The 14,034-nt window shown below is 34.2% G+C and overlaps 2 long non-coding RNA genes across 2 annotated transcripts; one reads left to right on the top strand and one right to left on the bottom strand.

The window, feature by feature from the left end:
- Positions 1-322: 322 nt before the first annotated feature.
- On the top strand, positions 323-1,815 carry LOC139864949 (uncharacterized). Its single transcript, XR_011764551.1, has 2 exons — positions 323-740; positions 1,398-1,815. It is a non-coding gene; the product is annotated as an uncharacterized lncRNA (long non-coding RNA).
- An 889-nt stretch (positions 1,816-2,704) lies between these two features.
- Positions 2,705-5,327, bottom strand: LOC139864858 (uncharacterized). The gene is made up of 5 exons (XR_011764520.1): positions 5,133-5,327; positions 4,554-4,617; positions 4,243-4,479; positions 3,772-3,853; positions 2,705-3,336 (listed from the first exon to the last, which is right to left on the bottom strand). It is a non-coding gene; the product is annotated as an uncharacterized lncRNA (long non-coding RNA).
- Positions 5,328-14,034: the final 8,707 nt, after the last annotated feature.

The following is a 14,034-nucleotide window of genomic DNA, read 5'->3' as shown; positions in this document are numbered from 1 at the left end:
GGCTAAAATTGGGGTGGATTGTGAGATTTGGTGGTGGTTGTTTGAAGGTTGTATGGAGAGAGTTTGTTTCATTTTTGCTTGTTAGAGTTTGTTCCATTATATAAACTAGGCTTTAATGGAGCTGGCCGCAAATATATATTAAAACCACATGGTTGGTAATGCATCAAGCACAATTAACGTGGCCCGTGGGAATACGGGGCAATTTTCAATAAGTATAATAGCCGGCGTCTAAGAATAGTAATTTGGGTATTTTGGACATTTCACACCTGGGTATTTATACTGCATCCTCACCGATTTTTCTCGAACGTCCTCCACCCCATTTGTCTCCCTGCATCTACCCTATGAGGAAAGAATAGGGTTCATCCCATTTACTCGCTTGAACCCATCATTTTCCAGCTTTCAGATTTCCGTTTCGCCCCTTTGATTACAAAAGAAAAGGCTTTCTTTCGGTCTCTATCGTATCGTAGCGATGTCAGGTTAGGGTGGTGTATGTTGGTAATTCTTGATATTATGAAGACGGATGAGGGTTTAATCGCTTAACATCTCCGACCTTATAGTGGTTGGTGTTTCTACCGATGTAAAACTGAATACAAAGGGAGAAATTCACTAGAATAAAAAACGACAGTATTAGATTAAATTTTAGGGTTTTGTAAGGATGGTGATCGATAAATAGGAGATACTCGAAGGATGACTCGACGAAGAAACGCAGCATACCTGGCGAATACAATATATACAATACGGTAAATACGTTTATTTGTTCACAATGTGTTTTCTATTTAGTTTCTGTAACAGTTTTAATCTTATTGCTATTAACTTGAAAGAATCTGTGTTTTTTATGGAAAGTTTTATGCTTTTGTTATATTTTGTTATGTTTCAATGTTATGTTTACCATATGTTTGATGAAATTTCTCACTGAGGTGGAATTCGTGTTTGGATGTATTGTAGACATAAAGCTTTTGTGACTGTCCTTGTGACTGTTAAATCATCAATTGTTAATCACATGGTAAATTTTTAATATTACATTCTATAAACAATTACATTAAAAATTAGTTTAGGTGCTGCTTTCATATGATTATAGATGTTTGAGTTAATTTGGTCGTCTTTGTTTATATTATTGGTTAAATTTATACTTTTTTGATGTTTATAAGTTAATCTGCGATTACGTTTTTGAAGTTGGTGTTGGGTGGTTGCGCTATACAAATACAAAATAAAATGTAATATTCTAATAGTAAAGTGAGTGAGTCACAGGTTGCACCAAATTTCTTTTGGTTAAGATTTTGTTCAACATGTTATAGTTAAAATGCTATCTGAACCTATTAAGACGTATTTGTCATACACCAAGTTCATAAATCAATACGTATCCTTTATACTTAGCTTTCTTTTTTTATTGTCTTCAGTAGCAGATAGAGAGACACATTATCACGATTTTGTTGCAAGTAACTGATCTTCAACATTTTCGTTATTATTTGTAAGAAGCAAAAGCGTTGAAGTTCACTTGCAACTTTAATAATGCTGCCTACCAGTTGAAACTGAAAGGTTCCCCTTCTGAACTAGAAGATATCAGGAGGCCGTCCTCAAGAAAAACAAAGATGTATTTGTTCGTTGATTTCAAAATCGTAAGTTTAAGTTCTGTGTTTATAGTCTAGGGTTTGCATTTGATTTTGCTTCTTTATGTATACGTAAGTAAAAAATTTGATTAGGTTGTACTATGTTGGTGGCTATCGTTCAATTGTAAGCTCTAACTTATGGTTTTTAGTATAACTTTAAGCATTTTGACTTTGTATTAACCTCTTATATTGGTTGTTTTGGCTTTTAGTATAACTTTAAGGATTTGAAGTGAGATTCATAATGCTACTATTTCTCACTGAACACCACGAGCTCGATAAAATGCCACATAGAGGTTTAAGAACGAATGTGGTTAGTTCTCCAATCTGAATTTGTAATTTTTGTAAATAATGTATAGGAATTATAATAGGTGTTATGCAACTTAATTCGGTTCGCAATCAATTGTTGGATAGAGTTTGATGCATTGAAAGATTAAATTTGATGGGTATGCTGAAGTTAATGATTTGAATATGAGCTATTAGAGAGGTTCTTATGTTATGAGATTGGGGTTATAATCTTATCATTAGGTATGCCTCTCCCTGTAGTTATTCAAAATTTGAGATAATTTGAAAACTTTTATGTTTTAACATACATGTATTGGTCGAACACTTCATGAAAGATCTTATATGATTTCATATCTGCATGTATAAACATGACTGCCATACATATTAGTCAAGTCACTAAAGTCTTTAATAAATTATATATAATTCAAACTTAACATCAAGGTATATATCTTATAGTGTATAGTTTATGCAGAGAGATATGAGAATCGATCAGGTTGCGACTAAAATGTAGCTTTATGTATGTAATTCCTGCTGCAGCTAACTAGATTAACAGCCTTTTTAATGTATGTGATGCCACAACCGCATTATTCACATGTATATCTAGCCTAACTACTATAACTTTGAACAGTCTACCAGACACAAATGAACGGTCAGATTGCAGCAACGCGCAATCCGGACCTCTGTCTAGTTGGATATATAGATGGTTGTTTAAATTTATAAAGTAATACTCCGTAAAAGATATAGCTAAATAGCAAAAATAATAAAAAACAAGGGTAACTTTGTCAAGTTATCTTGAAATTTGGAGGAGAAAAAGGAATTCATCAAACTTAAATATTTAGAAAATTAAGTACCGAAAATAATGGTAATTATGCTAGTTTAGGATTTATATTGGTAAATAATGTTATTTAATCCAATTCAATAGTTCTTAGTGATTGTTTTTTTTTAAATCCAATTCACTTTTTTGACATGTATATTTTTAAATAGATTGCTTTGATAATATGACTTTTGTAGTTTTGTTATAATAGTATAAATAAACAAGTAAAAGGTTAGCGCGCGCTTCGCTGCGCGAAAATTACGATTTGTTGATTTGCTTTATTACATAGCAAACCTAATTTAGTTGTACATATACCTGCCGTGGAGTTCTGCTAGGCAGTAGTTAATACAAAGAAGCATCTTACCAAGTACTTATAACAGTATTGTTGATAAAAAAACGTACAGTAAACATGTTCAGGGTAAATATGTAACCGCTGTTATTCTCCCACATAATTATTTCTTCTTCTTTGAGGAGCTGGTTTATTCATCTGTTATAGAAATTGTTAGTGTTTCACAAATAGGAAGCTTAATAATTTTATTACCTTGGGATGAGAATAAGACTCTTTTTGCTGTTGATTGGCTGGGAGTGTTTTTGGCAGTCAATTGCTAACAGTGCGTTGCTTACATACGATACCTACATACAATATACTCATGTGTAAAATGACTCATCATACTGTAATTGCGCATGTTAAAGTAGCTTTACATATAAAGCTATAAATATAAGTTTACGGGAACTATCAATAAATCAGATTTCATTAAAGATATCAAAGTGTTAGAAGAATAATATGCTTATACTAAATTGAGCAGTTTAAGAGGTCGTAAGCATTTCAATATGCTTAAAGCGACTTTTGATTGATTTGACCAACCCAATACAACCAATTTCAATTCATGTTTAGTACAACATAATGGTGAACGAATCATTACTGTGTTGTACAACACAACACGAACAATATGAGATATTAAGAAGTAGCAGTATATCAAACACATTAAAGCACAAAGAGAACATACGCATACATACATAACCCGTCAGAGTAAAAAAATATATATTATAAAAAAAAAAGTTGTGTACCTTTGTGCTGAAGCCGAATACACACAATGGATGATCTAGACTGATTTGCATTTGTAGTGGAAGGCGTCCAATGCATCAACTCCTGAGACGGAATACTCATAATTTATATATCTTTTATCTAACTCATTATAAGAGCAGCAAAATAGGCAATAATAGCAGTCCCCCCAAAACATATAGCATCTTGTTAATTACAATTTTAAACTATACCGAAATCACAATGGAGTATGTAGTATAAAACTACAAATATTTAAAACACCTACGCAACATGGTCCAAAGGCTACAGACATCAAGAAAGCTAAAAGAAAGCAAGCAAGCACACTAAAACAAATATGAAGATGCAATAAACGATTTTTAAATTACTGTAAATCAGGAAAAGGGTCCAGGACGATGTAAACTTCCAACCGATAACGTACAAACCATCACATCAGAAAACGTTAAAGAAACACTAATTTATACGGAGTAAAAACTTACTGCACGTTAGCCATCTTTGATGGACCATTTGACGGTGTTCAACTTTCATCTTCTCCTCTTCTTCCTCGTCATAATCTTTTTTGGTCTTGACACTTTAAACAACTGCTGATGTGGACACCGATTTGGTTGCCAACTTTTATGTGTTTGAAAGATGACTGGCATTACTGTCTACATCAGCTCCACGGGAACCAAAAGTTTGTGGTGCAGATGTAATTTGATATTGACTCGTCGTTGCACCTGCAAAAATTGCAAGCAAATAATAACACAAAAAAAAAAAAAAAAAATACAAATAACACAAAATGATAACTCACCAATAGAATCGAGAAGAGTAGGATTTGTTCATCATTGCACCTGCAATTCAACTCATCATAATACCTGTAACAAAACCATTAAAAATTAAAAACGTAAAGGAAAACAAAAATATGATTAAAAAAAATTGAATATAAATAATCAAATGATGAACAATTGATTTGCTATGAATCATACGGGATTGTACCATATTCGCATCAGTTTGGTCATTTCGTAATCTTCTTCTAAAATGACATAATTGAACTAACAATAATGAAATCAAAGAACAAATAAATACTAACAAATTAAAAAGTAAATCCAAACTCTAACCATGAATCGCTCTTTAACGAATATCACTGACTACGCGACATTAGCATACATTAATATTAGCCATTAATTAACTATCGTATGAAACAACAAATTCATTTGAAATGGGCCACATTACTTTATAGCTTATAATAAGGAAAATAAATAATGGTAGAGAAGTCTGAATAACACAGATATGTTTATAATTTTCAATATAGTAATGGCGAAAGCAAAAGAGAATACGGTGTATGTGTATCTAGTGTTGCATAGTCAACAAAAAAGAAGCTTTAACGTACTCTGATGTAACCGTCTAGAATTGTGGCAAGATCCGTGTCGTATCCGGTCGCGTAGCACAGAACGAAATCAGATCTGAAATGGATTCCTGAATCCGATGACCGTAACGGATAATTTTGGGGGTCAAACATCTCTCGAGGGTGAAGGTTAACGATGTGAAGCGGCGGTGAATGGAGATGGAGAGTTAAGAAGGTGATTGTGAGATGCGAAAATAGGATGAGATTCAGATGTAAGCGAGGTTCCAGAGTCCAGACTAATGAGATCTAGAGAAATGACGAAAACGCCATTACTGTTGGTGAATAGAAAGAAAAGTTGCTCAATTGTAATATTATTAATATTAATATTAATATTAATATTAATAAATAAATAGATATATAGATAGATTAGCATGGTAAAATGACCCGTACCCGATGGGAAAATTCGAAACCCATTATAATTGGGTCGAGTTATGGGCCGGGTATAGGGATGGTTACAAAAAAATTCCGGGTTCGGATTCAAGTATGGTTTTGGATACACCCGTTTACCCAACCCGTATACCCGACCCGCATACCCGTATACCTGGTCCGAGGAATTTTAAAAATAATTTTTATGTAAAATTTTAGTATTAGTATTATTGTTAATGTATGAAAGATTTCTCTTATTTATTTTGAAAACGAGTATAATTTTATTCAATATAATCATATACAACAAGTTTTCAAAATGTAATATTATATATATATCTTGTGTATTTGAGTATTTTAGAAACTTTTCATTCAACTTTTTGTATGTGATATTTTCAATCAACTTTGGTAACTTATTTAAAAATAGATACATAATGACTAATCGGGTATACCTGTTTACCCGTGGGGAAACCCGAAACCCGATAGTATGCAAGTAAATGGAAACCCGACGGATTTCGGGTCGGGTTTGGGGCGGGGTTCCTTAATCGGGGTCGGGTCCGGGATTACCTAAACCCGACCCAAACCCGACCCGATGTCATCCCTAAGATAGATAGATAGATGAGAAATTCTTTTTTTTTTTTTTTATAGAAAAGCTGCAAAGATTTATTACTTTGTATAAAATTACAACTCGAAGGATTATATACAGTGAACGATCTATCACTATGTACGTGAGCAAACAACTAAAACCGCGAACCTAAACTGAAAGAATCACGAAAACACACACACATTCGAGAGTCCTACTGTACGAGTTCTATTATCCTACCCCAGCTCGTCGAGAAGAAAAGCAACACGAGACGGGGTTGGTTAACTAAATATGCCAATCTAACTTGCTTCTTTTTGACCTTGTAAAAATCCATTCATAGCTTTTGCATTGTATTTCATTGAAGACCACCATCGAGTTAGATGCAGAATTCTTTCCGAAAACCTTCCTATTGCGATTCTTTCAAATCAAGTATCCTCTTATCCATTTAACCGCTTTCCAAATGATGTCATTTTTGCTCGAACCCGGAACTGGACATGTTCTCTAACGAAAAAGATAGAGACTACATTCAAATTCCACCATTCGAATACCTTCAACCAAATTTTCGAAGCAAATTTACATAACACCAAAGAATGATCCACCGTTTCGAGGTCATCGTCACATATTGGACACCTTACCGAGTCAAGGTCGATAGACTTTTTATCTAACTCAACTCGGGTAGGAATCCTTTTGCGAATCGACTTCCAAGCAAATATCTCGATTTTCTTTGGAACAAACTTATTACGGACAGTCTCTTGGCCTTGAAGGGAGCTTTTTAGGATTTTTTTCATCGATACGTGTCGACATTTCACTACTCTTGAAAGTGCCACTGCCGTCCCACTGCCATTTCCACGAATCATTGCTGCTGTTTGTGAACTGTATTGCCTGTAGAATGGACTGAAGCTGCATCAGCTCGTCTATGGTTCTGCCCGAAACTGTCCTAGCCTACTGCCAATTGTAGTTAATACTATCGATGCCTTTTTGAATTCGGTCACCAACTCTTGCATCCTTGAACACTTCTAGTTGAAAAAATCTTGGGAAAAGTCCTTGAACCTGTGATTACCTATCCAAAGATCTTTCCAAAAAAGAGTATCCAACCCATTACCAATTTCACGTGTAAAAGAAAGATTAAACGAAAAGTCGAACTTGGAGAGATAGAACCCACACCAATGATAGAACACCAAATAGTACCCGAACGATTATTTGATGAAAAACCCAACCCCCCTTCCCTCCCATAATTGCTTTTAATTATTTTAAACCAAAATTCATCTTTTTCAACACGAAAGCGCCACCACCATTTAGAAAGTAAAGCTGGGATTTTTTTTTCCCTTAAAGACCCTTTTTTTAGCCCTCCCGCCCCATATGGGACAAGGATATTGTCCCATTTTACCCATGCCATTTTATTTTTGTTTCCATCACCCAACTCACCCCAAAAGAACTTACAACGAAGGCTCTCAAGAAGGTTGATGACGCAAGTAGGAGCTCGAAAGAGTGAGAAGTAGTACAACTGTAAACCTGAGAGGATCGATTTAATTAATGTTAACCTTCCCCCGAACGACATTGCCTTTGACTTCCACCCCGTGGATCTTTTATTGAATTTCTCAATGACCGATTTCCAATCATTCATCCTGTTCATCTTTAAGCCGACCGGAAGACCTAGGTAAGTGATGGGGAGAGAACCACTAAAACACCCTAATCTTAAGGCAAGCTCCTCAGTTTCAATTTGGTTCGTTCCAATACCATAGGTTATGCTCTTGGACCTATTTACTTTTAAACCCCAGGCTCTTTCAAAACATTCAAGAATCTTCATTACATTACTCGTGTTTCTTTTACCCCATTTCCCGATAAAAATTGTGTTATCCGCGTATTGTAAGAGAGACACTTGAATCTTTTACGTCCCAATTTCAATACCTTTTAAGTGCCCTCGATCACATGAGGCTTTAGCAAGATAGTTCAATCCTTCTCCTACAATTAAGAATAGAAATGGAGACAAGGGGTCACCTAGTCTAATTCCCCTTTCTAATGTGAATTTCAGAGTAGGTGATCCATTTACGAGTACCGAAACGGATGCCGATTTAAAACTCGCACTAATCCACTTTCTCCACTTTGTGCCAAACCCCATAAGTTTCATGATGTCAAACAAATAATTCCAGTTAACGCTATCAAATGCTTTCTTAAAGTCGACCTTAAAGATGAAGCTTTTTTGTTTTTGTTTTTTCAAATCCTATACCACTTCATTTAGAATGAGTACCCCATCTAAGATCGATCTCCCCTTACTAAATGCACTTTGTTCCAAGCCAATGAGTTTAGGGATTAAACCTTTTATTCTATTTGCCAGCACTTTTGAGATGATTTTGTAATATGCCCCGATTAGACTAATTGGTCGATAATCCCCCAAAACCGTAGGATCAGTCTTCTTAGGAATTAAAGTTAGAAACGATGCGTTGCACCCCCTCGATATCTCCCCCTTTTTCTAGAACCACGAGATAGCCTTCATAATATCAAATTTAAGGACTAGCCAAAACTTTTTAAAAAATTTGAAATTAAACCCGTCAGGTCCCGGGGATTTAGAACCGTCACAGTCTTTGATAGCATCAAAAACTTCCCGTTTAGTAAACTGACATTCGAGGTTGCTCGCCTCCATGGGGAAATTCTGTTTGGGAAAGGCCTGTCGAAAGTTGGTCTATCACTGACTGACACAGCAAAAAGATTTTTGTAAAATGAAAATACCTCATTTTTATCGCTTCTGGATCTTCCTGCATGTAGCCACTTACGGATATCCCTATGATATTGTTCTTTGATTCCTTTCTTTTAATAACTGATTGGAAAAAATTGGTGTTTCGTCTCCGTCAAGGGCCCTGATGTGCTCGATCGTGTCCTTTTATTTTGATCGGATTTAGATTGAATTTATTACACGAATTGGTTGTGATTATATGGTGTTCTTATGATTTCGGATTGATTTCACACATAAAGGCAACTTTGTCCTATCCGTATAGTAATAGTTTATTTGGTAAATCCGGTTCGTTCCACAGGGAGATGGAGTTTTCAAGATTTTTTAATTGCTAAAAGTTAATCTATTTAAAAGGGAGATTTTGGATTAGGGTTTACTACTTAATTGAACGGAAATTAAATTTAACTAAAACGAAATAACTAAATTAACGACAATAAAAATACAATTTAAACTAATTTAACAAAGTAGAAGAAATAAGGTTTTTCATAGAAATATAGCAAAATAGTAAAAAGTAATTAAAGTTTACGATATGACAATAAGTGAAATTGAAGAGATTTAAAATAAGGTAAAGTAGTGGCTACTAAAATATGTCCCCTCTGGATTTATGGATTGTTTTTAAGTTCGATTACGATGTTTTAATATATATCCTTATATTTTATCTTTCGATTTATAAAGATTTAATTAACTAAAACTAAATCTCACTTTCGTTTAGATCTCGTTTTAGCGAATTAAATTATACCCCGACTATTTAAATTAAGATTTAATCCAGTTTTTACTTTCGTTAAAACCAAAATTATAACGGTCTTACCCTTTTTATAATTACACGATTATATAAACTGTAATATTACCCAAACCACCGAATCACACTTCTAAATTGTTGTCAATAATTTGTCCATATGTCCGTCTAGATCACCGAGGTGTTGAAGCATAATTTATGTCAATTTAATGCACTTTCGTTTATCAATTTTAATAAATTATGTTATATGGGTGAAAATATTAAATTATATAACAATAGGTCGGTGATTAAACTTAATATTAAAAATAGTCAAAGTTACATCATAATATTATAATATGGTTCAAACCATTTGTCCAGAGGTTCTACATTTTAGTTACCACTATGGATATTTAGTTGGACATTATAACGACGTAAAAATATAAATTATAAAAAATGGACATGGTAATAATAATAATAATAAACGATAACAATAATAAATAATAAATAACGATAGTAATAACAACGATAATAACGATAATAACGATACGCGAAAATAAAGTTGGGACGTGGAGACTTACAGCGAGTTGGAACGGTAAAAAGTAATATAATTAGCGTAGCGGTACCCGGACAGAACTCCGACTTAAAGCCCGTGAATTAAACGTTACAATAACCTTATTATTAAAATAAACTTAAATTAAAATTAAAATTATAAATATATATATTATGTTTACAGAAATGAAAATGAAAAGAAAGTGTACATAAAACTCGAGCAAACTGGCTTTTTATAGAGATGTGACCTGCTACAGGACACCATGCGATGGCATGGAAAATAGCCTTCCAGGCCATGCGATCGCATGGCCCCCTTTTCCAGCTCAGGATTTTTTGTTTGCTTCTTTGTCGACATATTTTTTAAATATAAATATAATATATATAATTTATATAATTATATATATATATATATATATATATATATATATATATATATATATATATATATTATATTTATGTGCATAGTTGACTCATAATTTTGGCTCCGATGTTTCGTACGTTTACGCCCGGTTTATGTCTCGATTCCGGTTTCTCGAACGTCTTTTCGTACAATTTAATATCGTGTAATTTGCGTTCCGCGACTTGCGTTCTTGTCAATCTTTAGACGTTTTTCTTCGATAATTTAAACCACTTGGAGTGTAACTTGTACGATTGAGCATTTTGGACGTTTTCGCCTTTTAAATCTTCGTTTTAATCTTTAAATCTTCAGTTTCGAGCGATCTTCGTCTTTCGTCTTCGCACTTATTTATTTAAACAATTACAACTAAAAATAAGGAAATTACAATTAAAAACATTACATTTTGGAATGATATTGCGACTAAATATATGTTCGTTTGGAGCAATATCAAATATCCCTACACTTGAACGTTGCTTATCCTCAAGCAATACACAACTTGAAATAAAACAAACTTCACACAAAATACTTCTTTATTCTCACACTTTATACATCAGTGATTTTAATACGGCGGTATGAACAATGATAGTAACGATAGAACCATGGTTAAAGGTGGGTGTGCCATCCACAGTTGCCTCGTGTTCAGGTCAACGACACTTGCTATCAAATAGCCGATTTACTTTCGGTTTCCAAAGTGCACATTTGAACGGCGGTTTAAAGTCCCACATGACTATGAAAATTTAGATCCTTAAGAAAATTGGATCTTTATGAAAACTTTTGATCTTTTGAAAATTTAAGCTAGATTTTACACTAGACAAGTTTTCCGGAATAACCCTTCATTGGTGTTAGCAAAATGATTTTGTGGGTTTTGTGGGTTTCAGATTTTTAAAATTTTAGCTCAAAACTGATGGTTTTGTGTCACCCACTTGCTAATCCTTGTATTAGGAAAGCACACGTCCAGTTTACTTGTCCCGTATATTACCTTTCAGTAAACTACCGTCCGGTTGTAAAGAAAAGCGATGAACAAGCAACTGTTAAGGCAATGTCTAATGACATGCTTTTGAATATGGTCCACAACGTGTCGGATGCTATTACTATCCTTTGTAGGAGCAATAGTAAAGATCATCCTATAATTTTTCGGTCTGGCACAAAGTCCTGTCTTCGACCATGCTATGCAACCACCGCTCTTACGGTTGACACCCGATTTGGTTCAGGTGACCTGATATTGCTCAATAACATCATATATATCTATCGCAATATCACTTAAAAACGCTCTATATTCGAAGATAATGAAGATGATCTACAAGTGATAAGCTAAGATGCGCGAATTTGTATCGGAAGAAGGAGTTGCAAAGAATTTTGATGATTTATGACATTGGTCGATTCCAATACAAGTTAAGGTCAAGATAGCACTCTAAAATGATTAAACAAGACTTCCGATATGTTAGGCTTCGTCCAAATGAGCTAATATTAAAAAGAAACGAAACAGTGCCTAAAAGCCTACCAGGACGCCGTCTAGGGTCCAGGGACGCCGTCCTGGCTTACTAACTGGGACGCCGTTTTGAATTTCGGGACGCCGTCTTGTTCATTTAACCGGGACGCCGTCCTCCCTTTTAGGACGACGTCCCGAAGTAGGTGTACCCGATTTTAGAGCTTTTTACCTAATTTCTCCACCTTAAAGACTCATTTTTGGGACTGTTTCAAGAGAGTTACGTACAGAGAAGTTTAGAGGCGATTTTCAGGAGTACTTTGGAGAATTCCAACCTCTTTGAAGAGGCCAAAACATCAAAGCATCATCCATCAACATCTTCTTCATCCAAGAACTCTTGTTCTTGTAGGTTATTCACTTGTTCTCAGAAATGATTTCAGTTTATAATTTGAATGAATTGTTGTCTGTTACAATGATTATTGGCTAGTTTCATTAATGTTTGTCTAGATTAATAACCAAGGTATTGGATGTAATCTTGTTGATTGAATGTATTATGTGTGTTAGATTGAAGCTTGAATAGAGAACCATGCTTATTGTTGTTAAAACCATTTGTATCTAGTTAATTGATATGTTGTTGATAAAGAGAACTCTTGTTGATGTATCATATTGATTTACAATCAACTTGTCTTAGATTGATTGTTTGCTAAACCGGACCAAGGGGGTAAACTAGATTAAAACGGTTAGACAAAATAGGAATGAATTGTGTAGAGCGAACGCAAAGGCAATTGTTATTCAAGTCTTTAATCTTGTTGATCAACTAGTCACAAACGAAAAGGTCTAAGTTATAGGGAACCCTCGCTTAGTAATTCTAGTTTGAGTACTTGCTAAAGAGAACTCTTGGCGAGTCGATTTAGGTGATTAGCATGCTTATAGTTATTTGATTACAAATACAAGAACTATAGTGAAAAGGGAACCCTTGAGCTTGTTATTGTATTTACGTGTTTATCCGAGAGAACTCTTAGTAAAACCTATTAGATAACTACACACATAATCATTCAATCAGGGCTTAATATCTAATTTACATCCAATACCGAGGGTAAAATATCTAGATGAACATTTCCTCTCTTTGATTTAATTCAAAACCTATCTTACTTGCTTTATTTGCATTTATTTGCATTTTATAAACCAAAAGACTAAAAATATTGTTTTTACATTTAACCTTCTTTGATTTGGCTAAATCGTTAAAACAGCCACAAAACATAAAACTTGTACTTTTACTTTAATTAACTTAGTTAATCATAATATAGTTTCTAATTCTAGTTTGACTGATATAACTGTCCTTGGAACGATACACGGATTTTACCATTATCTATACTACTACACGATCGGGTACACTGCCCGTTAGTGTGTAGCAATCTTAAATCGGTATTTTTCCATATTATTTACAAGACAATTTTATACGACACTTTTCGCACATCAAGTTTTTGGCGCCGCTGCCGGGGACAGTTTTGTGTCAAAATAGGATTATTAACTAATTTGTGATTAAGTAGTTTCTTAATTATTTTAAATTATTAATAGTTTTTGATTTTTAATTTTGTAGAATCGGTATGTGTGATAGTTTTTGTTAGTTGTGTGATTGGCAGATTATAGGTTGCATATGCCACATACCCGAAGTTCAGAATCTCCATTATTTACACCATTGACAGAACCGGATAGAAAGCTTGGTAGAATTCCAAAAGAAGTGCTTGATATTTTTGAATCTTCATCAAAGCAGGAAACTTTTGATTCAGAATCAAGTACCACCAAGCCTAGATATTCAGACTTTGGTAAACCAGTTCAACCACCAAATTTTGAAATGGAAGGAGAAAGACCGTTGGTACAAAGACAATCAATGGCAGAAAGGATGAAAGCGACGCGAACCGGACAAGGTAGTGCTATTACTCCGCTCACGGGTGAGGTAAATTTTGAAATTAAAGGACCTATTCTTCAAATGATTAATAATAGGTGTCAATTTAGTGGCGGTCCTAATGAAGACGCAAACGAACATATTCGTCTCTTTGAAGAGATATGTCTTCTTTTCAAATTAAAACCAGAAACTGACCAGGCTATATTTCTAAGACTTTTCC

Source organism: Rutidosis leptorrhynchoides, chromosome 8, assembly GCF_046630445.1.
Source record: "Rutidosis leptorrhynchoides isolate AG116_Rl617_1_P2 chromosome 8, CSIRO_AGI_Rlap_v1, whole genome shotgun sequence".
NCBI classification, from domain to species: domain Eukaryota; kingdom Viridiplantae; phylum Streptophyta; class Magnoliopsida; order Asterales; family Asteraceae; genus Rutidosis; species Rutidosis leptorrhynchoides.
This window is presented reverse-complemented; position numbering and strand designations above follow the sequence as displayed.